Below are 26,070 nucleotides of genomic sequence, written 5' to 3' on the forward strand. Positions count from 1 at the left end.
AAAGAAAATGTTTTAACTCATTTGCTAAGTACGCCGGCGTCTGTTTTTTATGCTAAGTACGCCGGCGTCTGTTTTTTATCATCTTTCGCGTCGACATCGGCTCCGTTTTGAATCAGCAATTCGACCACTTTGATATGACCGTTTTGGGAAGTCAAATGAAGAGGCGTGAGGAGGTTTTTGTCTTTCGCGTTGACATCGGCTCCGTTTTGGATCAGCAATTCGACCACTTTGTCGTGACCGTTTTGGGAAGCCAAATGAAGAGGCGTGATGAGGTTTTTGTCTTTCGCGTTGACATCGGCTCCGTTTTGGATCAGCAATTCGACAAAGTTAAGTCTATCAATTTTCAATGTCTCGTTTTCAATCGTCATCTTTTTTATATGAAAAGAAAATTTTTTTAACTCATTTTATTTTCATTTTTTTCTTCGTGTTTTTCACATTTCTTCGTGTTTTTCACATTTCTTCGTCAGACTCCATTTCTCCCAAATCCAAATCCGTCACCCATGATGCTTTGAACTGAAGACGCATTTTTTGCAATGACCACTTCTGGAACTCTAACCTGAATGGACTCGATCTGAGTTCCAACAAAAACACCTTCAATTCTCAAAGAGGCAACGACGTTGCACTTTTGCCGAACATATTCCAAAGGACTCACCTTCACAAACTCTTTCGCTTTCTTTTTGAAAAACTCGTTTTTCTTTGTGAACAACTTTCCGAAAAAAATGGGAGCTGCATTCTGATTATCGGATTTGTTTTTCAAAATGGACAAGTACTCTGTCGCTATTTTCTTTGTTCTCCCTCCCTTTTTCAAAATGGGAACCATTTCTTTGACTTTTTCGCGAAGAAATTTTGATACCTTTTCTGTCACCTCGATAAACTTTTTTTCTTTTTCGCTCATCCCTTTTTTCTCGTCGAAACCGAGAAAGGACATGGAATATCCCTCCAGTTCTTTCGTTCCAAAGCTGCAGTTTTCAAACACACCCAGAAAAAACAAAACGGGCGTTCTCAAAATGAAAGGTCCTTTCCCAGATGGATACTCATAAAAAAGCGGAATCTTTTGGTACTGAACTGGTTTGGTTGCGGAATAAATCTCTCCAACCGATAATTTGCTCTCATCAAAATTTTCAACTGTCACGAAATTCATCTTTTTAAAAAGAAAAGAAAATTTTTTTAACTCATTTTTTTCAAACGGATCAATTCATTATTGTCCACCCATGAGTTGAACGAGTCTGGATATCCTTTCCATTTGACCAGTGATTTGCTTTTTGTTCGGCGAATGACTTTTTCAATCCTGAATATTTCTTGATGCGTCTTTTGCATTTCCTGCTCGTAAAAAGTGCCTTGAATGTCTTCACCGTTGGCGTCAGTGACTTTGTACGTTGGTGGATCCGTTCGCTGAACTTTTGTCACTGTAAAAACCTCCTCGGTCCATCTCGGCGTGTATCCTTTTTCAAAATGGGGCTTCTTTTTTGTGATCCTCACTTTGTCTCCCATTAAAAATTTCGGCTCTGGTCTTTCTTTTGGCATCTTTCCATTCAGGTTCATCCAGACCATATTTTTATTTTTTTCCTCGCTGGCTTCAACTGGTGTCATTTTGATGGACGAGTGCTTTGTGCTGTTGTAATTTTTCACCATTTCGTCCAAAACGTCAATGTATTTATTGGTGCTGTTGGCTGAAAAATATTTAAACATTTTTTCTTTCATCGTTCTGTTCCATCGCTTGACGACACAGCTTTTTTCCTCGTTTTCAGTGGAATACAATTGAACACCCAGCGCTTTCACGTGCTTGTTGTAAAACTCTTTTCCTTTGTCCACCCACATTTTTGTGCACTTTCTTTCTTCAAAAATTTTTTTCAACGCTTCAGACACTTCAAGACCCGTTTTGCTTTTTAACGGAACGATCCATCCATACTTTGAAAACACGTCGATCACCGTGAGCAAATATTTGACGCCCTTGTTGAATTTTGAAAACGATTGCATGTCAACCAAATCGGCAGCCCATATTTCATCTATGTCGTTCACAAACACTTTTCTTTTTTTAAAATGGTGAATGACCGGTTTATGAAGCTCCTTTGCAAGCTGATCCGTCCATTTCAAACTTGAAAAAAATTTTTTTTTTTAGAACTCTTTGGATTCGCAGAGACGCCCAATCCGAATTTGGCTTTGGCTTTGATGATTGGTGTGATAAGTTTTCTCTCGTTTATTTCTTTTTGAGTGGGGTTTGGAATGGAGTTCATTTCTTCAAGCATCATTCGATCCGCCAAATTTCTGCTTTGAACGTCGTTTAAATATTTATATGCCAAATCGTGGTGGTACGCCGCATTGTCCACTCGATCCACCGGTTTGCTCCACTCTTGGTACATGTCGGTGGATGTCAGCCTTTTATCCAGGTTTGTGCCAGGTCCTGCAAAATTCATTCCTGGAATGTGTATCTCTCCTGGAAATTTTGCCCACGGAAGCTTTATTTTTTTTGAAAAATTGTTGATCGATTCGACCAAGTCTCCTCCTTTGGTGGGAGCCTGCGAAGATGATCCATGCGAAGAAACAAACATGCATTTGGTCGTTCCGCAAGAGTCGCAAGTCCCTTTGAGCATTTTTCTGTTGTTTTTTGAGACCTCGTTTCTCAAATGAATGGTTTCGGTTTCTCTTTTGCATTTGATGCAGTACATTTTATTTTAAAAAAATATTTTTAAATTAAAAAAAATGGAAGTGACCGATTTGTCATGGAATATTGGGAAAAGCAAAAGAGACAACAACCCGCTTTTGCCGAGAAGCATTCGAGGAATCATCGTTGGAAAGTCCGGTTGCGGAAAAACAACGCTTCTTCTCAATTTGTTGTTAAAACCTGGATGGTTGGATTATAACCACTTGCAGGTCTTTGGGAAATCTCTTTTCCAGCCCGAGTACAAAATACTCAAAAGCTCATTCAAAAAAAAATTGCCAAAAAATATCATTCTCGATTTATTCAAGGTGCAAAACGAAATGGAAAAATTGAATTTAAACCCCGAATGCGTCATCAACGACCTTTCAAAAACTTTTTCCGAAACCGAGGACATGGATTGCCAATTTTTCGAAACGGATGACGATGTGCCTGAACCTGAAGACCTCGATTCAACCAAAAACAATTTGATGATCTTTGACGATTTGCAATTGACCAAGCAAAATAAGTGCGAAAAATATTACATCCGAGGAAGGCACTCCAACGTCGACTGCTTTTACCTCGCTCAAAATTATTTCTTGCTTCCAAGAAAAACCATTCGAGAAAATGCCAATTTCATTTGTCTGTTTCCTCAAGATTTAAAAAATGTGAACCACATTTATAATGACCACGTTTCGTGCGATATGAAAAAAGAAGTTTTCAAAGATTTTTGCAAAAAATGCTGGAAGGAGGATCACGGATTTGCTGTTATCGATTAATCGTCAAAAAAAAACAAGGGAAAATATCGAATCGGACTTGACATTTTTGGCGCAATAAAAAAAAAACCTATTTAAAAAAAATTTCGTCCATTTAAAAAATTTCGTCCATTTAAAAAATGTCAGGCATAATCATCGACGTGGATGGAAATTCCAACATAATAATAACCGAATTTTTGGACAAAATCGTTTTTGAAAAAGGAAAAACTTATGAGATGGCTTTTCTCGGTCTGGAGACGTACAACAGCTTTCCAAACATCACCAGCAAAAACAATTCTTTCCGGTACAGCATGAACAACGGTGCCAATTGGGAAAACGTCGTCATTCCAGACGGAAGCTACGACATCATCAACATCAACAATTATTTGCAAAAAACCGTCTCTAACACAATCAAAAATTATGCGTCTCAAAGCGCAAGCTACGTCACCGCAAATAAAATCAGTTACTCACCTGAAAACATCAAAATCGGATCCAACTCAAACACTTTAAAATCAACCGTCAAACTTGGATTAAATTATTTGATGGACCTGAACGTTGAAAACAGCATCGCCTCTCTTTTGGGATTCACAAAAAGACAATTGGACTCCAATTCAGAATACGAGTCCGAAGACATTGTCAGGATTTCAAGCGTCAACACGATCAGAATCGTCAACAACGCCATTGGGTCAGCATACATCAACGGCTCGCAATTAAATTGCATTTACTCCTTTTACCCCGCTGTTGGTCCTGGCTTTAAAATCATCGAAAGACCCACCCATTTGGTTTACCTCCCTTTCAAAGTTCCTGAAATTTCCACGATGGTTACACGCATCATCGATCAAAACGGAAATTTAATCGATTTTCGCGGCGAGGACATCACGATCCGTTATCACATTCGAGAAGTGAAATAAATATTTTTTTCCCTCGTTTAAAAAATGAACAAATATATCAGTGTCAAATTAAACGTGTCACAGGGCCAGATCGAAAAAATAATGATGGAAGGAAAGCCCGTTAGCATCCGGATTTCAAGAGAGGATTTCCACGGAAACGACGTTTTGCTTGTGACACAAACACAACACCAAAAAATTTTGGACGCTCTCCATCGAGGAGTTGGAGTCACCATTAAAATGAGCAAGACTCAAGTGGAACACAACGCAAATGTGAAGGGAGGATTTATCGGAGCTCTTTTACCTTTATTGGGAATGCTTGCTGCTCGAGCCGCTCCCGTTGTTGCCACTGGTTTATTAGGCGGAGCTGCCTCTTCGCTTGGGTCCACTGTGATCGATAAAATTTCAGGAAGGGGTGTCGTTTACGTCAAAAAAAATGGCCACGGAATGAAAATGGGCACTCACAGAGGAAACGGATTATTTTTAACACCCTGGATCAAAGGAAGCTCAGTCAGAGACGGTCTTTACATCAAAAGCGGAAAAGGTTACGAATCCATCAGATCCGGATTGCTTCTCGGACCAAACTCCCCATTCTCAAGCATCCCTTTTTTAAATTTAATTTTGTGAAAAATTTTTTTCTTGGCTAAATAAAAATGAGAATCTTGCGAAATGACGACGGAAGAATCAGAAGCTTGAAAACACTTGACCGAATTGAATATTTAAGGAGCAAAGGATTAGGATGGCGCGAAATTGAAATGTATAAATCCATTCTCGAAGAAAAACACGAGCAAGAACTAAGACAAAAAGAAAAATTAATTTTTCGCGAACGATTTCAACACCTTTACAAAAATTGAAAACTTTTTTTTCATTACGCATTTTCACGTCATGAAAAATGTTTTTGACCTCCCTTTTTTTATGGGACAATCATCAAAAAAATTCGCAACGGGCATCAAAAAATTTTCACCCCTCAATCATCAAAAAAATTCACAACGGGCATCAAAAATGGGTTTGTCCCAGAACCCGCCTTTTATAGTAGTGTTGTTATACTATAGTGCTATAACTTAGCACTATTTATCAGGGTTTGTTCTAAATTACGGAAGCAAAAGAAAAAAATCATTATTATGGGTGGCGACTAAATGGCGTGTCAGGTGTTTACAATCCTTCTCTCCCCCTCACCCAAAAAGACAACATTTTATTATGCTTCTTTGGATTAAGTACACATTTTATTTTAAGTAAACTACTAAATATATTAAAACTTTAATGCTTAACCAAATCGGTATCAATATCAAAAAATATATTAGCAACTACAACACATAATCTTTTTTTGTTTTAAAAATTTTACGCTAATTTGGACTTTTGCATTTCGCTAGAATAATAGCATTTCTTTTCTTGAGGTTGATGGATTTTTCGCTAGCTTCAGAAGTCAATTTCACTGCTCTTTCAACTGTTTGTGAGTGGCACGGAAAGTTGGGAGCCTTTCCTCGATTAGGAATCATCTTTAAAAGTTCCTCATTTGATATATTTTCGACACAAGGGGGCTCAAAACAATCTATATCATACAAATTTATCAATTTTGACCAGTTTTTGCATTTACAATCAATAATTGGAATAGAATTAACCCTAATACCATCTTTTAATCCATTTTTAGGTTTCTTGATAGGAGTTTTTCTTGTTTCTAAAATTTTTATAACAGCAATTGTTCTATAAACTTGTTCTTCAGAATAAAGTAGAGCAGCAATAAAATTCTCAGGTTGGAGACAAAAAGAGTTTCTATAAATAATAGGCAATGTAATATCTTGAACTTCAGTATCCAGCTTCAAAATTCGCTGAATAAATTGGAAAATTAGTTTAGGTCCCTCGGTAAAACTCTTTGACTTTTTGATATTGAACCACATTGGAGTATATACTGTTTGAATATATTCAACAAAGATTTTAAGCTCTCTACTGGGATTGATTGTTCTTGTGTATAGTGCCATTATCCGCACTGCTGTTGTCAGCCACCTTGCATGACAAATAGGGCCTATAATTTTAATCTTTCATATATAAAATATAATTATTTTTAGACCTTAAATAGTTAACTATATAGCTTTTTAATAAACACTCATATACATAAACTTCTAACAAACTAAATAATAGAAAAAATATCAAGAACAAATAATTAACAAAACAACACACCTATTTTTTTTTTTTAGATACTTTTCGTTTGAAAACCCTCTAGAAATTCCAATACTGTATTCTAGTAGCATTCTTTGATCCTTAGAGAGTTCTTTAATAACAGATGGAGGAGGATATTCAATGTCTGTCTTAACTTGTATGAAGTCAACAGTTAAATTTAAATGAAATGGATCTGTCAAACATTTTCCGACTGGTCCTTTAAAATATTAGTATTATTATTTAATCAAATATATTAACATTATAAAAAATATTTTATTAAAAACATTTATTTATAATAAAATACATTAGAATAAAGTAAAGTAAAGCAATGTGATAAATAATGTTACTATTAATATGATCACAAACAAGAACTTAAAATAGTGTTATTATTACCTGAATAATTATTTGGGTTATTGGAAGAACCATCAAGTTTAGAAATTAAATGACGCAATGGTAACTCATTAACATGTAGAAGACAGCCAACTAAATGAATTCTTCTTTGCAACATTCTCTCAAGCCAAGCTACTAAACCATTATCTTTACCTAAAATGATATATTAATATGCAAATATAAAACTTAACTGAAGTTTTATATACTAACTTTTTTGATATTTCAGACAGGTGTTTTGAAAAAAAATACCTGTATTAACATTTGTATTGTCCAAAATTATTGCCTTGATACTTTCATCGCTTTTAAACTACTTGAGAACATCACAGGTAAATTCAGCAAGATCTTTTCCTTTTCCTTTTTCTTTTGGTACATCTATGTGCTTTAGGTACTGACCTTGCAACTTGCCTTGATTAAAATAAGATATATTTTTAGTGAAAAAAAAAATTACAAAAAAAATCATAACTAGAGAGATAACATTGGCCTTTACCTGATTCAATTGTAAATGTCAAGTGGTCTACAGTGCTGGTAGATTTATAAAGTTTTATTTCACCATCAATATCTCTCTCTTCATAAACCAATGAGTTTTTATTACGTTTACTATCCAAACCAATTGCCTTTATATTTGAAATCTTAGATTGTTCAAAACTAGCATGCGAACACACTCGTTCTTTCTCTCTCTTCATTTTACTTGGATCAATAACCTCATTTAGATGGAGAAGACCAATATCTTGAAGTAGAGCATTAGCTATGGCGACCCCCGCTTCATCTGATATTCCATATCTAATTACCTCTAATGCAAAATTGGGATAGTAAGTAGTGTTATAGTGCTTGGATCTAGTGTGACTTAATGATGATAAGGAAGTTTCACTCTACAAAAAAAAAAAAAAATTAAAGAAATTGAAATTCACAAAAAAGCAAATTTTACATTTAAATGCATTACCATTGAAGAATTGATTTTATAACATTATACTTTAAAGAATTATTTATCGGTTATTTATTTTAAATATGCTGTAATTTCTATATAAATAATATACAGTTTGTATCATACAATCAAAGTTTACACATCACATTTTATTACCTGATCTGAATCCATGATTGTGTCAAACTCTTTAATATAAATTTCTTCATCAGATGCTTTAGTTTTTTTTTATTTGAGGTAGTTGATAAAATAGAGTTATCAATACCTCCTATTTGAAACTTTCCTTTAGTATCAATTTTCTCCCTTTGGTCTTTTATATAGGAGCGCTCTTCTATAGGAATCTAAATAATATTTTGTGGTTCTAAATACTATTTAAAAATAACTTGTGGAACACATAATTTTATATAAAAAATAAACTAATCAATCAAATAAAAATTAAATAAGTTATGCAAAGTCCAACTCAAATTTATTTTCAATTTTCATAACTTACTTTTTTACTGCCAACACAACTACAGTAAAGATGCACATCTGAACAACCTAAGCATTTGATATTCCTGTCATCACAGGGAAGAGCTTCAAGCTTGCAGTTACATGCTAGCAGGTCAAACAGTTTATTTTTATTTTTTTCCAATAACTTTTTGGTCAAAAGTTTAATCTTATTTCCATTCCAAGAAATAACATTGTTATAAAATCTTAACAGTTTAACAATTAAACTTTTTTCAGGTAATAAAACTAATTTAGAATTACAACTGAACCAAACTTTTTTTAAACTACAAAGTGTTCTTTGAATAATGACATTTTTGTCTTTAATGCCTTCTAAATCTCTCAGTTTGTAGAAAAATCTTGCTACATCACCATAAGTTGCTAGGTCTGTAATAGGAAGATCGGAAGGACTACCACCATATAATTTGCACCGTCTAGTTCTTCTTACAGGAGGCATTTTTGTATTATTGTAATGAATTTAGATCGTTTGATATTATAGGTAATATATATATATATATATATATATATATATATATATATATATATATATATATATATATATATATATATATATATATTATAGATTCAGTAACTCTTTAACACAAATAGCAATAAGTAAAACGCTTCCGCAGGCTTTGATTTACTATTTTGTTTTAGTTTGTTTACATTTTTTTAACGCCGAATGTCATAATATATTCAATAAAAATGGCGACATATAGCCAATATTTTAAGTCAAAATTTTAAAACTCATTTTTAAAATAAGATAGGTTCTAGTTAACTTCAGAATTTTTTATTTTTGAGTTAACCCTTATTTTGTTTTAAATTATCTACTCCAGCTTGAAGCAAACTAATACCAAAAATTGCTGGTGCCTATTCACCGTGCAACTATGTTATAAAAGCTTTTGTCATGTTGTAGTGAGTGATTAAGATCCAAAAGGTATCATACATGTTTTTTGAAACTATGTTTAAACACTGTTTTGTCTTTTTCAAATGCTGCTTCAAACACCTAGTTATCTTGTCACATGATATCCAGCCATGAGATTTTTCTAAGAAAAAAAAATATATTAACTTAAATATTGTAGACTCTAAACTTTTAAAGTATAATTACAATTTCACAATTTTAATGACGCTGAATTTAATTACTCAAATTATAAACCTCTTTAAACTAAATAAAAAAGGTTTTTAAATATTAAAGAACTATTCAAGTTAAAATACTACATTGTAAAGTAATTGTGCATCGGCAGCAATACCATTCAACATTCTCACATTCCAAAATATATTGAGGTATACATTCACAATCACGGTGAAACCAACATTCACATTTTCCACATTGCACCATATGTCTAAATAGATTAATACTTAGTGTACAAATAAAATCTGAACAGAAGTAGCACAATAATTTATATATATATATATATATATATATATATATATATATATATATATATATATATATATATATATATATATATATATATATATATATATATATATATATATATATATATATGTATATATATATGGAGAGAGAGAGAGAGATTGAAAAGTGGAAACAAAATTTTATTGCTACTTCACTTACTTATCTTTGATAAATTTATCTGAAGCCATCCAAATTTGCTGGCATATGCAATAAAGAGTAAACTTAAATTCTTTTTCTTTACAAAACCTTGCCAATTTTTCAGTCTTTGGAAAATCATTTAACTGGTTTTCCACAATACTTTGAAGTAAATGGTTTCTCATTGCATTACTTTCAAATGAAACATAGCACGGATTTGAGCCAGTAGAAGCAATATGCTGTGCAAATGCCAATGCAAACAAACCACAATCTACATTATTTGTTTGTTGTTGCACTGGTAAAACTGGTACTGTCAAGTTATCTTTGGCACACTGCATTATTGTACAAATTTGCCTGACAACATAATTTTTCACTTTTCCTTTAAACATGCTGTCTAAAAGACATACCTCACCTTCAGAACAGCCAAAAGTGCTAATTGTCAGCCAATGTAAATCACCATCATGTAATATCTGTACAAATGATTCCTTTACACACAAAATGACAAATTTTGGCCCAGAATTGGATCCTGCAGACCAGAAACACCAGTTATCATTTTTTGCACTGAGTTGATAACAGTGTCTGACAACATCTGGTTGGTTGTAATATCTTTTATATCATCCGAGGAAAGATTTTTCTTAGGAAACATATTCAATTTTTTTGCTGAATGTTCATCACCATTATCAGAAAGAACAATCACCTGGTTAGCAATAAACATTTCCTTGTTTACCGGCTCTTCAACAATTTCTTTTTCAAATGTACCTGTTAAGTAACTCTCTTCAGTTATAAATACTTTAGAAGCAATTATTGTTTTTTCTTTCCGAGTTCCAACGCGCTTCGTTTTAACTTTTACTGGTTTCCGAACATTGAAATGTGCGTATTTTTATTTTTTGATTTAACATCTGTTTGAGTAACCGGAATCCCAGACTCTCTAGCTCTTCCTTTATTCAGTTTGTCTATGAGAGAAGAAAGAGTTTTGTGTAACATAACAATTTCATCGGAGTTTGCCTCGAATTCAAAAGATAGATTTCTTATAGTATTAAGCATCTCCCTAACATCAACACCAGAATAAATGTGAGTATATTGTTGAGCTTCTACAATAGCCTCTTCTTCTTTTAAAGGCAAAAATGACTCTTTCAGGTGAAAATGACTCCATAGAAGGTAAAAAGGAGTTTGAAAAAGTAAAAGGGGTTTTTTCTTGCAATATATCATAGTCATCTGCATCCAAATTCAAGAATGGAGAATTTATATAAAGTTTTGATAATGCATCCCATGACCAAGTAGGATACTTTCGGAATACAGTAAAGAAGTGTTTGCATCATTTAGTTGTCATTGTTTCCATATTCTTTACCTGTACTACCAAATTCTTTTGGAGTTGAGAAAGCAGCAAACCTAACAGTATTGTTTATCTCATAGTTATGAAGACTTTGATTAGCTTCCTCAACCGAATTACATATGTAGGTATCAATTTTATCTGAAATGTGAAGATCTAATTATTTCAAAATAAATGGAAAAAGATTGTATAGCAAAAAATATCTAAAATCATGCAAACTTGAAACTTTTGTAGGGTCATTAACAGATAGAACACAGCGCTCAGCTTCTTCAACAGTATTATAAATACAAGTCGTTTCGCTATCTGAAAATTTAATTTACATAGTTTAGTGACTTTTTAGATAAACAATTAGGTTAAAAATTCAGGTAAGTAATAAGTTAACCAAAACACCTTGCAAACTTAAAACATCTTCTGCCTCAGAATTTACTTCATTTGTTAAATGAAACAATTTTTTTTTTAATTTAAAAAAGTTGAATATTAACTTATATTTTCTAGATTGATAAAAATTTAAAAATATCAAAACTATAAAAATTTAAAGATTTAAATTTACATATGCCTTGTCATTTCCATTTCCATTTCAAAATTTCTTTTTTTTAGCATCAAAACCTTTTATTTTCTCTAGCTAAGAAGCCTGTAAAATATTTTAAATTGAAGCGCGTTTTGAAAAATTAAAAATTAAAATTGAATATTTCGCATAACTTAGAAATAATTATTTACGCATAATTATGTATTGCGAGTTAGTGGACTTTGATCGTATTCTGAGTGGTACTTTTCTTGCGCTTACCTAAGTTAAGCGAAATTTAAAGGCCGTTGCTACTTAGAGCACAATGCGCTCTACGCAGCCATATGCTACTCGGAGCGCAATACTTTGTACGCATGCGCTAAATTTTTTTTTTTTTTTTTTTTACCTTGTTGATGTTAACCCTATCCCCATCCCTATCCCTATCCCTATCCCTAACCCTCACCCTTACCCTAATCGCCTATCTAACCAGCTTTATTGTAAAATATACATCGCACTGTTGTAATAAAATAATTGCGCATGCGTGTACAATATTGCGCTCTGAGCAGCTTATGGCTAGGTAGAGCGCATTGCGCTCTACGAAGACACTTCGAAATTTAAAATAGGCCCCCAGTCAGATACGCGGTTTGCACGTTGGCAAGGCCTGCAGTATAGATCGCCGTGGTTTCAGTCGAAATTTCTGATCAAACCACTTCCGAAATGAGCCGAAACTCTTGTGAGGAGATTTTTTTAAGTTTAGATAACTTGTTCTTAATTCAGTGTGATCATGATGATTTCCTAATTGTAATCGTTTGCGGGAAAATCAATTTTTAATTACAACAGTTGTAACAATTTTTATTGAAATTACGTTACATAACTGATTCAAGTCACTATTCTCAAATCATTCCTTAGGCAAACTTCAAATATCAAAATTTTTTCACATGTTCTACTTTTTCTTTAATTATGTTACAAACTTATCGTTTAATTACTTTATGTTCCATAAATCCAACTATTTTGTGTGAGACTTCAAAACCATAAAAATGATTGAGGAAACTTTATGAGGAAAATAACTTACTATCAGGTTCTTTATTTACGATTTGAATCTGAGACTTCTCGTAAACAAGGCTAGCACCATATTAATTTTGTTTACTTTTTTCGACAACAATGACTGGAAAAAAAGACAAAAAAAGAAAATTCTAAAAGACCTTTATTTGGAATGCAAGACTTTATCAACATACATTGCCAGAAATGTTTGTCTTTATCTGAAACAAACAAACTGTTGAAGCAACCCAGCAGGCAAAAGACGTCTATAGATCATCTAAAACTTCTCTAATTTGCATCTTTCGTCAATGCGTATATTTTAGACGTATATTATTCAGCTAAGTTTATACTAACCTATGAACGACATAAATCATAATGATAATAACTTTGAATGAGTTTTAATAAAATTACATGCTATTATAAATTACTTGCTAATATAACGACGAAATATTTTCATGGTTTCAGTACATAATATTTTACTAAAATCACTTCATGATCTGAAAGATAAGAACGTTATTCTTAAGTTGATATTTTTATTTGTAGATTAAAATGTAATAATAATATAAATGTGTATTTTTATAAAAATATATGGTGTTTTTAATAACGCCAAAAACTGCTTTAGTGGTTGGCTGTGCACATAACGTTTCCATTGAGGAAAATAGTTGAAAACAACAGTGAGAGGAAGGAGTTTTTAGAAGTTTGACTGGTGTGATTTATTTCCTTTTTTTTGTTTTGAAATAAAAACATTTTTATCTAGATACAATTATGCCCCTTACAAAAATTTCATACCAACAACAACGTCGTAGAATCCTCATTTGTATCTTTAGACAGTATACTTGATGTTGGAATCTTAGGAGGAGATAATAGTTCATCTTATGAGATTTATTTGTATCAGTCTTTAATTTGCGTTGATACTTGAAATATAATTTTATAAACTATTGTTTGTGCTGTAGGTTCGAACTCTGATACCGACGATGATCAAGTTATAAAATCAGTACGTAAAATAAAAGCATTGCCTATTAAGACCCTATTTTCATTTGTTGCCAACACTAATAAGTATGTTTGTTTGATGTGCCCGGAGAATGGAAACCTTGTTGGCCTGAACCAAATCTGCGAAAACATATTTTCCATGTTCATAAAAAATCTGAGTACCTTTACGATTCTCAAAAAAAATGACTTGTTCAAGATAAATTAGTTGGGATGCAGAACAAAGATGAAATAGATAAAGCCGTAATAAATTGCATTATTCAAGATGGCCGTCCTTTTAACGATTTTCATAAAACCTGGTATGCAACGCCTTCTAAACATTCTTGCTCCACTTTTCAAACCGCCTCATCGAAAGACAATAGTGTGAGGAGGGAAAACTAAAATAAAAACGACGATCGATAGAAAAACATACACAAGATGATTCACCAACTCTTCACATAAATAAGTGATAAAGCGTTAGAAGAAAAGTTAAATACAACTGTGAAAAAACGTAAACACGAAGACGCGTAAATGATAAAGCGATAATAAGAAAAGCTAAAAACAACGATCGGAAAAGACACATACAAGATGACTCGTCCACTATTCACATAAATAAATGATAAAGCAAAAAGAATTAAGTTAAAAACAACAACTGAGAAAAGACGTAAACGTGGAGACTCGTAAACGATAAAGCGACAATTAGAAAAGTTAAAAACAACGATCAGAAAAGACTTATACACGATGATTCACCGATCTATCATGTAAGTAGACGATAAAACGGAAAGAAGAAAAGTTAAAAACAACTGAGAAAAGACGTAAACACGAAGACTCATAAACCTGCCATATAAATAAATGAAAAGATATCGCAACAGGAAAACAAGCAAAAACTATAAAAGCTCAATAAAAAAGAAGGACCGGAGGAGTTAAAGGGAATTAAGTGAAGATAAGAGTAGAGTTTTTGGGAGAAGAGAAAAGAGTTTTTGAAGAATAAATTAAAAAAGAGAATTTTAAGAGAAAGAATTTTTAAGAGATTTAAAGAGGAATTTAAGAGAAAGAGTTTTAAAGAGATTAAAAGAAGATTTTTATGAGAAAAGAGTTTTAAGAGATTTAAAGAGGATTTTAAAGAAGAAAAAGAATTTTGTGGTAAGAAGAGTATTTTGATGAATAAACAGTTTAATAAGCAAGTGAATAAAAGAATAAAAGAAGAAGATTTTAATATTGATTGTTGGAGAATAAAAAGAAGATTTACTTAAAGAAGAGATATTTGTAATAAAAGAAGATATAAAAGAAAGAGGAATAATTGAAATAAAAAGTATTGAACACTGCAAGAAGCGTAAGAGAATATTATTTGTATTATATAAAAGTTATAAGAGTAAGAGTGCTACCATTACACATTAATAGAACAATTGTTGAGTTTTATTATATTATAGAATATACTGAGGACGGCGATTATAAGTTTAGCCCTTTTAGATTAAACCTTGCCCATTCTTAACCAAACTATCCCTAAACCTCGCCCTTACCTAACCTAGTACTTCCCAGACCATCAACCTCGTTCCCAACCTCCATATACCTAATCCAAACATAACCTTAACCCAAACCTTCCCCTTCCCCTTACCTTCATCAGCTAAACTAAATAACAAAATAAAAAAAAACTAAACGTTAAACGTTAAACAAACATTAAAATTAAATTAAATATCAAGCAGAAATATATCATAAAAACGCCACCCTCACAATAGCAACGCGATTGAGAAAGCAGTACTGTCAATACAAGAACGATCTTAGAGCTAAGCTTTAGTCAGTTATCCATATTGCTCTAGCAACCGATTTGTGGAAAAATATAGGGTTGGATCCTATTGACTTTGCATAACAGCGCATTATTTAACAAAGAAGTTTAAATACAAATCAAATATAGTTTGCTTTCATAAATTTTACGTAAGACAATTAAGTAGTAGACTTACAGCATTCGTACAAAAAGAAATTACTAAACTTGAAATCGATACTAAAGTTATTTCAATAACAACACACAACGCTAAAGACATTAAAAAGGCAATGTGATCTATTGCTTTACGGTTTTCATGCGTTTGTCATAACTTAAATGTCGTTTTAAATCATGGAATAAAGTTATGGGCCAAACCATTACAGAACTTATTAGGTGGCACATCAGATATCGACGAGGATCTTATTTATTACAATTACTAGAATGAAAGCAATAACGAGTCTAATGAAAATATATCGTCCGGACGAACAGCTTGAAATGCACGATGTAAACAATCAATTAGAAAATGCGTGTACTTATGAAACGGAAAACGTGAGCTCGGATGATGATAAAAGTAGCGAGGAAGAAGAAGCATCCACAGATGAAACTGTTAATCAGTTATTTAACTGTTCATCCATCATTTTATTTAGGTTAAGAAAAACTTTAGCTCTTGTTAATGGTCTTCAATATTGCAATCATTTGTATTTGATGAGATAAATAAACAGGGGCTAAAAATAAATAACTTATTGTCAGATTTTCATGTACGTTGGAACTCAACTTTTTTAATGATTTGTAAGATAATTAAAACTAAAAATGTTTAAAATAAAGTTACTATAGATCCTGGAGCTACCAATGGGTTGATAGAAAAACAAGTTAGTAAACTCAAGAAACTAAATCTGTTATCAGAAGTTTTACACTATAAAATCTGTTTTACACTATAATCTTGCACCATTCTTTGAAGCAACTTAATTTCTCTCTACTAGAAATTTTCCAACACTTTCGTCGGCCAAATTTGTCCAAAATACGTTAATGAACTTCCTTGAAAATGAATCTTCAGCTAAATGTTTTCTATCGCAATCGTCTTCTTTGGTCGAGAAAGAAAACATGTTACGAAGTAGTTTTCCCAAGTTCAAGAAGGTTTATACTTTATTGAAAAGATATCTCCAAAACAAAAGTTTATGAAGGTTTATACTTTATTGAAAAGATATCTCCAAAACAAAAGTTTATGAAGGTTTATACTTTATTGAAAAGATATCTCCAAAACAAAAGTTACAAACTTTTCTAACATGTTTCTTTGATCCGAGAACTAACGAATGTCTTACAAAAGAATATCAGGAAGCAGAAAGTAAACTGTTGAAAACATTTTTGAATACAATGCTCCGACAATATCCTCGAAGGTCAACGTTTAGAAACACTTGTATGCAAAATGACCAAAACCAGCCGAGAAGTGGTTCGTTATAAAATGTTATTTGTTTTTAAATTTAAATATATTTAAACTTATGTAAATAATTTTTTAAAGTACTATTATAAAAAGATTTCCGTATCGACAAATATTATTACTTATTTTCATTTTTAGAAGAGACAGATTTAGATGTTCGATTTGAACTTCAAGATTCACCTCAGCAGTCTGTAAACCACAAAAATGGATTTGCTAAACTTGCAACATTGTGCGGTGTCAATCTAAGCATAGAAAAAACACAATCAAAGCGAAATATCAAAGAAGAGTTCTCTTTAGGGATGGCACTTTTACTTATTTTGATGTAAAAAAAAAATTACTTTACATAACTTAGATTAAATTATGAAATATATTTACATTTTAAAGTAATTCATTTTTTAAAAAATAACATTATATTACATATAAAAATTACTTACATAAAGTTAATTTTAAAAATGCGTAACTTACTAAAAACTTATTAAAAATGCGTTATTTTTTTACTTCAAGTAAAAGTAGTTTACATAAAACAGTTATTTACTTTTTGTAAATTACTTTTAAAAGTAAGCCGCGTAAAAGTAATTTAGATTTATACTTATACAAATAGTTTGTATCGAAATGTAATTTACTTTTTACATGTAAAAGTAAATTATTTTTGAAAGTGATCTTACGTAAATATAAGATTTAAAAAAAGTCATATTTACTTTTAAAAGAGAATACTGCATCGTAATATGAAATTACTTTCATGCGTAAAAGTAACAAAAATTAATAAAAGGCAACTTACATAAAAACTATTTGAAAAAAAAACTAGTTACCATTACAAGTAAATGTAAATTTTTATCATTTAAACACTATACTTTACTTAGTAAGTAAGTAAAAAGTAAATTATTTTATTTACTTTTATCAAATAAGTCATTTTATGTTGTTTTAACATACTGATAGGTAAGAAAAACAGGCTGTTAAGGAGAATTGCCTGCTTCTAGGTACTTCTGGGTTATAATGTTAGGAATTATTCTGCATGTATGCGGACCATTTTTGTGGAGGGGTTTTGTAAATTGAGGGCAAGTTTAATAAACATGGTGGGTTGCTTCCTATCCATGCCAATCCTTGACTACGTCACTTTTCCGACGGAGAACACTTTTTCGAAAACTTTCTTTATATTGCGCTTTTTGATCAAACATTATTTTTTGGCCGTTGCTACTTGAAGCGCAATGCGCTCTATGCAGCCATATTCTACTTGGAGCGCAATACTTTGTACGCATGCGCTAAATCTTGTTGATGTTTTGAACAATTTTGATGTGATTTGCTTTTATTTTGCGATAATTTTTTTGTTCAAAATAATGTCGCTAAAAGCTCATGATACTTTCTTATCCTGGGATGAATTTTTTCGAGCGATTGAAATACACTGTAATGGAACATTCCAACCCATGGTTAAACATGATTGCAAGCTAACAGTAACAGCTAATGCTAAGACCAAGCTCGACCTAACACTTTATCCTGAAATGTTTAATTACGTGTACTATAATTTAATTTGCACACATGGCGGATTCAATTCAAGCAAAGGCATTTTATTATAATATTTAAGATTAGTACTGACAAACCATTATGGTATGCCATCATTGATCTAAAATATTTATGTACAAGACTTTGGCATTTCAAACAGATTTTGCAATCTACGTAAATGTAAGCAAATATCTTTCATTAGTTTACTTAAAAAATTTTTTATCTTGTTCATATTAAAAAAATAGGATGTATATTCTCTTATTTTTTACAAATATATGTGTGTGTCATTTTATTTTAAGGCTATCAACTCGATCTAAATATAACATTATCTTTGATCGAAATATAATAAATATTATGCATTTTAAAGTCAAGCATGTGCAATTAAAAAATACTGTAAAGTGGCCAAATATAGTTGGTAAAAAAAGAGTAAATTGCAAATTCTATTTTGGTGCTTACTGTTGTTGGTTTTGAATGTAGGATTATTTGTAATGAAATAATTTATAGGCTTGATTTTCTATTAATTATGATTCAAGAATTGATTATATTTAACTGTTAGTATTAGGTACTTTAATATCGGCCGTAACTTGAGTCGGAAATCGCCCTTGGTTTTTCATATACTATATAAACCCGATTTTTAGTCATCTCTGGATAGTGTGTTTTTTTAAAACCAGACTGCTCTTTAAATTCTCTAGATTTTAAAATAGGCTTGTTTGTATTTCAACATTGAATACTTAATCTTTTTATAAATAACTTGGAATATCTTCATCCAGCGTGTTGTTAGTGAAAAATTTGATTTTTAAAACAAGGTAAGTTTTTATTTTCGAAATTTTTTGCTTTTTGTGCTAGATAGTCATTTTTTTATTAAATATGCATGAGCATATATGTATTTAATTTACTTTTATGTATTTTTTATGTAAATAAATTACCCAATTTTAAAAATAAAAGCTTCCCAACGAATTTACCCACAAGTAACCTACTATTAATACCGATAATGGGCATTTGTGGTGTTGCACAATCCAATTTAGAATAAATGTTTTAAACACAAGTTTCTTAAACTACTACTGTTATTTTTTCAAAATATGGTTGAATACTAATTTCATGAAATTTGACTTTTTTTTTTACTTAGTTATAATGATAATAAAGTGTAGTAATTTGTGCTTAGCTTAAATGGCATAATAATTAATAAATCAATAATACTATAATTGAAATAGCAATGTCTTATTTATCGTACATTAGTTGCTAATTCAAAGATTTATTTAAAAATTAATACTTAGTAGTTTTTCTTTGTTTTTATTAAGTTCCCTTGTTAATTATTAAATATATATAATCACTTTTTTTATTTCAGTTTTTTACAATAACTAGTTTTTGTGACATGGAGAAAATAATGAAAAAGGCAGAAGACTTTAAAATACCAGTAGATAGCCTCTTGGCTGACGTTGCTCTTGGTGATTTAGTTTTCTATTGATTCAGGTTCTGCATTTAGTTACCGGTATTTAAATATTAGACAAATGTTTACAATAGCATTTTATTTTAGTTATGCATTTTAATTTTTTTGTTCTTTTGAAAGTATTATTTTTTATGATTAAATGTGTTTAACTTTGTTGTTGTCAGTTTTACTCCATTTTAAAAGATTTTCAGTATTATATTAATAATTAATATTTATATGAGCCTCCTTTGAGCAGACAAGTAATTTGTACCTTAAGCATAAAGTTTATGTAATGAGTCATATACCTTAGAAAAATTAGTCTTCTTTGCACTTAGTTTGTGAACTATTAATTTTTAAAATGCACCCACGTCAAAATTCACCCCTACCCCGTTTTTTTTTTCTTATCTGATAAGATGAAAATAAGCTATTTGATCTATAAAAAATGTAATAAAATAAAGATCTAATAATGATGAATCATTGTTTAAAATTTTATTACATTATCTCAATCTGTTTTTTAGTTATGCAGTTTTTAGTGCCAGTAACAAAATATTGGTCACGGTTTTTCTTAATTTTCTATAGCAGAAATTACCACTTTTACACGCGGAAAAAAAATCATAACTTCCGTCATAATTAACATAGACAGACAAATGAGGCGTCATAGCATAGCTCTCATTAAGCTCTATGTAATAGTATAAGTTTTGTAATTGTATTACTATATTGAATTTTTTATCAAAGTACCTATTAGTATGTGATAAGAGTAAATATTCATGTACATACATATCAATAAAGTTTTTTTAAAAGGATTTTTCCCTACTTAGATATTGTTAGTCTTTGCAGATGTGTCCAAGTTTCTAGGATATGGTGTTAAAATCATTAGTTACAAAGTTGTGTGTGATGCAAAGTAAATATGAAGATTCAGTAAATGAGGTTCAGCTCATCAAATCAAATCTTCATTATGTTTATGTGAGATTTCCTAGTGGTCATGAGACTACAGTGTCTACTAAACAGCTGGCTTCCATTGGAACAACTCCTATAATACAAACATCAAACAACAATTTAGAAGTAACAACCATCAATAACTATCCCCCAATCCCTAATGGTAGCAATGAAACTCTTTTAATCTCCAAAAAGAACTAGAAAACAAAATGAATCCTATAGAACAAATTAAAATTCTTCTCGTAGATCTTTACAAATTTCTAAAGCACCAGAAAAACTTAACTTGTAAATACACCTGAACACTTTTAAAAGGAGGGTAAATGTTATGTTAATGTGATACATTTATGTATACATATACGCCTTGTTTTACACTATATATATATATATATATATATATATATATATATATATATATATATATATATATATATATATATATATATATATATATTATTTTGTTATTTTGTTATAGACTAGTATAATTATAGCTCTTTTGAGCCAACATAGTTAATTTGGTTATTCTTTACATAACCTTGATACTGTAATTCCAATAATGCTAATTTCAAAACTAAATAGTGATAATGGTATGTTCAGATCAAGTGGCTTTTTAAAGGAGATATGTTTAAATGGAAAAAGGACAGAGTTTGTGATGTCAAAGTTATGAGAACAAGATTTATCGATGCCATAATTTTAGCAATCTACATCAAAATATTCAACTTTAGTTTTGTTGCAATTTATACCAATAAAATATTTACTAAAGTTAATTATTTATAATTATAATTATTACTTTTTATTTATATTATTGTAAGAAACTTTAATAAAATATACTAAAAATGTATTATTGCTATTATTATTACTACTAATAACTGTACTAAATTTAATATTTTCTAAAATTGTGTTATTGATAATCAAATTTGGTTGAAAGAAAAAACAAGATGAGCCATGTGGTTCATTATCTTGTTTTTTCTTTGGAAAATCATATTGTTATTATTTTAAAGAATAGTGAATTTATGTTTATTTCAAAATAAAAAATTAATACTTTATATACTTTATAATATAAAAAAATATTATTAATACACAAGTTTTTCTCCTATATATAAAAACAAGAACACATAAAATTACATGTAGATATCTATGATGTCTGCATGTAATCTAGAGACAACTATAAACTAAAAAGATTACCTTAGTTTACTTATGCATATGAACTAGAATGTTTTTCTCAAATGAATTCATGATTATTTTAGATAAATGCTGGCAAGCCATAATGGATTGCTTAGAACTTATCTAAAACATTTCATTCAAATAAACACTGCATTGAACTGATGAAATTATTGACTCTCCAAATAAATGTTTTCGTTGTATTTTGATGGCGATAGAATGTTCTAATCTAAAACATTTACTTTATAAATTGCACAAAATGTTTCTTTGGTAAAGCTACAGTTAAGCGGCCTAAAATAAATTTAAATTTTCGCTTTTAAAAATACGGTGGAGAGTTTGAATGCATTTAATTAGAACAATAGTATGCACGCATGAGTGATTTCAAAAAAGAAATAAATTTTAGAAGTGGAATTAAATAAAGTTTAGAAGTGGAATAAAAATAGTACAGCGCGCTTGATTTCAAATTACTATATCTTATATTTCTATAAAATTTAAAAAATTGTCAGGTAAACACTTGCTATTATAATACGGCTATTTTCATAGCCACATATCTCTTAAAAACACATCAGCATGAACAATTATCATATAAACTTATATTCTTTAACTATAACAAATAACTTTAGTAAACAAATAATCAAAAATAAATCTACGCATAGCATATTAAAGTAACAAAGTAAAAACAATATCATAAAAATAACATAATAACAATAGAAAATGTTATATAAAAATTACACAATTCCAAAATTCAAAAAAAAACAAAACAAAAAAACTACTTTAAAATTTATCTACTTTGGTTTTATCTACTATTCAATGATGCTTTTAGTCTCCGCGAACGAGAGCGCAAAAAGCGAAAATGTAAATTTATTTTAGGCCGCTTAACTGTAGCTTTACCGTTAATATTTATGAGGCCGGGTGAATAAAAATGAGTAATTGCTTTTACTCAGTAATTGGTCAGCTTAACATGAATAAAAACTCCAACGACTTTACTTAAGTTTTTATTCACGTAAAATTGAGCAATTATTGAGTAAATTGCTTACCTTTACGTGGTTAAAAATATGAGGAAAACTGCTGAAATTTTTATTCACGTAAAGCTGACCAATTACTGAGTAAAAGCAATTGCTCATATTTATTCACGCGGCCTATGGAGAGATAGTAATTATGTTCATGTGAAAGAGCGTTACTTTACACCTTTATTTGTGTAAAAAAGTGGAATTTTGTATTTTTGCGACATAACGCCTTCATCCACTTATGTCTTCAATTAATAATAATAAAAAAATCGGGGGAGGAGAAATTGCAGTAGCGCCAAACTTGCTTGGAACGGAATCTGATATGGAAACTCATCCAGAAGTACAACCTAGCCTTTTTCCCAGACGTTCTCAACAAAGCAGGAGAAAGTCCCAAAGGTATGGATTTGAAAACAATTAATTTTATTGACAGGAAGAATGTTACAAGTATAGATAATTATCAATTTGTACCTCTCTTGAGAAATATTATAATCGTCGCATTATTAATTACCATTTACTTTTCTATTATATTAATTTGCGCTATTTGAAAGATAAAACCTTTGGAGTTAATAGGTGTTTATTTCACAAACTTGACAAACAATTATAACACAGCTATAAGTTATTTCCATTCAGAGATATACATTTTTTCCATTCAGAGATATACAAGATTAATAAAGGGATAACAAGTTTATCAGAAGCAAAATATTAAATTTAAATAGAGTGCAAAAAATGATATCAAATATTGAATTTTCAAAGAATAGTTCAGCAATGAAGCTTCGAGATAGTTATGTTGGGGACAGCTCAGATGGTGAAGATCAGGTGATCTTGGAAAGAGGTTTTGTACAAACACAAGGTTCTTTTATAGTTCATCTTAATGAGGGCTTAGGTCATACTTGTTATAAATTTGCTTACCTTTTCAAAGATATAGGAGCTAGACTTTTACATTATAGGCCTGTTACTACGAAATATTTTAAGATTAAAACTTCTTATAAAGTGGATAAAAAAGATGCTGAGCTTAGGGATATGGTTGAAAAATTAAGAGTAAGTATAGAAGGAGCAACCCAGGTTATAGGAGATAAATATATACTAGGGCATTTTGCGAGCGAAAGACATAATTTGCCTTTTGATTTAACTAAGGCATATTTTGTCACCAACAAAGCAAATATACAAAAGTTTATAAAAAGTAATTTTACTAAATTAAAGATAGAAGAACATTTCTTGCTAGAATTTAAAGCTATTTATAGTAGATATAGTGGGAAACCACTCCCAAAACTATTTGAAAACAACTTATTAGAGCTTTACCAATTGATAGTTGATAAATGGGATGAGCCAAAGGCAATGGCTATTCCTTTTGATGTTAAAGTAGGTAGACGTGCAAAGTTTACTCAAGAAGTAAAATCGTCTATATCAAAAGATGACATGGAAGATATATTGCAAGCTCACAAATCAAATAGTGCTAGACATAAAATACTAAACAATGCAGTAGAGCAGACTTACTACTTTTTAAAGTTTTTTCATGCAAGGGAAAGGGACTCTACCCAATATTTGCTAGAACATGGTATTTCTAATCTTCACTTTTTTGCTGCAACTAAAGATGAGAATGCAGTAGATTTCTTAGCAAAAACTAGGGCTTATCATAAGTTTATGAGGGGAATAGTAAAAAATGTTTTAAGTCATAAGGAGGATTCTGCTATAGACACGATCGTTGTCCCTAGTAATGTTGGAACTGCTATTTATAAAGATGCAAATCATAAACCGCTAGGTACAGTCAAAATATTTGAAATCAATACTATTTACAAGACTGGTGCAAGATCCTCCAAAGTTGTAGGAAGTACAGGAAAACTGGGTGGAAAATATAATGCGTTGTTACCAGACATACTAAAGTTAAGCCAAAAAGCTGATTTATCTCCATGGTTCAAAGGAATCTTAAGAGGTAATAAACATACACTAGATGATTGGGACACAATATTTACTGCTCAAGAACAGCATTATTTCTATGATCTAACATTTTTGCTCTTCTGTTGTGAAACAACAAGAAATGTTGCAGCATTTTTAACTAATCCTATGTTTTTTGACTTGGTAGCAAGTGGCTACTACCGTATAGATGATTTAGTAGATAAATTACCTGTTGCAATGGAAAAAGCTGTTCCCTCAAGCATTAAAGTAGAAAGAGATTTTGGCGCAAAATATGGAGAAACCAGAGGAACTCTTTCATCTATTTTACATTATGACTTTAGATCAAGTATATATGGTTATGATATTAAAGCCTTAAATTATAGAAATAAAGCTATTCTGTATGATTGGTTATTATACTGCAAAATGAAAGTCAATAAGACTTTCCTGGCAGAAATACAAAAGTTAACATTTCAAAGCTCCATTGAAAAACTTGAGGAAATTTTAGGCAATAGTACTAGAATAGAGGTAAAGAATAAAAAGGCAACAATTGAACACTATGATGGAGAATTCACAGTTACCAAAGATGATTATGAAGTAGCACTCACAATTCTTTCTAGCACAGGAAAGGATTCTATTTCTGCTGCTAGATTTACAATAAATAAAGTACCAGCTATGGCATTTCAATACATGAATGGTATAATGTAGATATGACTTATCTAAGTGGAAAATACCTACATCAAGCTGATTAAGTGGTTATGCTGTCCCCAACTACATACAAAGATTATGAGGTCCTAAGCAAGGGCTCTGTTTCATTAAATTTGTTAATTCTTTAAAGGCTATATAAATAACAATAATATACCTTTGCTATATGAAAGTTTGGCTGTGGCTAACTGGATCACTCTCTAACTAAGTCCCAATTTAGGCTTCTGTACCAATTTAGGCTTTTGATAAAACTTAATTTTCTTTTCGAACTTTTATCTTTGAAAAAAAAACAGCATAAAAACGCAACAAACAGCATAAAAATGCAATACATAACTACATGTAAACATATAATTTTGTATTGTTTTGGTAACACAAATATATGAAATAAAGAATAACAAAATAAAAAATAAAAAAAAGCACAGATAGAAGAGAGCAATTTAATAACACCAAAAGAAATAATTTCAAGCACACAAAAACAGTAAAGAATTTTTACAAATTTTTTTTTCTTTTTTCTTTTTTTTTTTATTATAATTTTAACTCTACTTAAAAAAAAAACAATAAAAAAAACAACAACAACAACAAAAACACAAAAATGAAACCAACCTGACCCAAACCAAAATGTTTTTCCTTTCAAGATTAAAAA

At 30.6% G+C, this 26,070-nt stretch overlaps 1 long non-coding RNA gene and 2 pseudogenes across 3 annotated transcripts; 1 reads left to right on the forward strand and 2 right to left on the reverse strand.

The window, feature by feature from the left end:
* Nucleotides 1–5,467: 5,467 nt before the first annotated feature.
* On the reverse strand, nucleotides 5,468–8,738 carry LOC145200218 (uncharacterized; annotated as a pseudogene). The gene is made up of 7 exons (XR_016455635.1): nucleotides 8,231–8,738; nucleotides 7,900–8,081; nucleotides 7,309–7,690; nucleotides 7,071–7,226; nucleotides 6,825–6,974; nucleotides 6,449–6,648; nucleotides 5,468–6,310 (listed from the first exon to the last, which is right to left on the reverse strand). The product of XR_016455635.1 is annotated as an uncharacterized LOC145200218 (transcript).
* A 686-nt stretch (nucleotides 8,739–9,424) lies between these two features.
* On the reverse strand, nucleotides 9,425–12,998 carry LOC149883728 (uncharacterized; annotated as a pseudogene). Its single transcript, XR_016455627.1, has 3 exons — nucleotides 12,683–12,998; nucleotides 9,803–11,411; nucleotides 9,425–9,566 (listed from the first exon to the last, which is right to left on the reverse strand). The product of XR_016455627.1 is annotated as an uncharacterized LOC149883728 (transcript).
* Nucleotides 12,999–14,530: 1,532 nt separating this feature from the next.
* Nucleotides 14,531–17,192, forward strand: LOC149883729 (uncharacterized). Its single transcript, XR_016455634.1, has 2 exons — nucleotides 14,531–16,820; nucleotides 16,947–17,192. It is a non-coding gene; the product is annotated as an uncharacterized LOC149883729 (long non-coding RNA).
* The last annotated feature ends 8,878 nt before the right edge of the window (nucleotides 17,193–26,070 follow it).

This window comes from Hydra viridissima, unplaced genomic scaffold (assembly GCF_058129835.1).
Source record: "Hydra viridissima isolate aposymbiotic clone 2 unplaced genomic scaffold, HvirCarnegie_v1 scaffold_9, whole genome shotgun sequence".
Taxonomy (NCBI): Eukaryota; Metazoa; Cnidaria; class Hydrozoa; order Anthoathecata; family Hydridae; genus Hydra; species Hydra viridissima.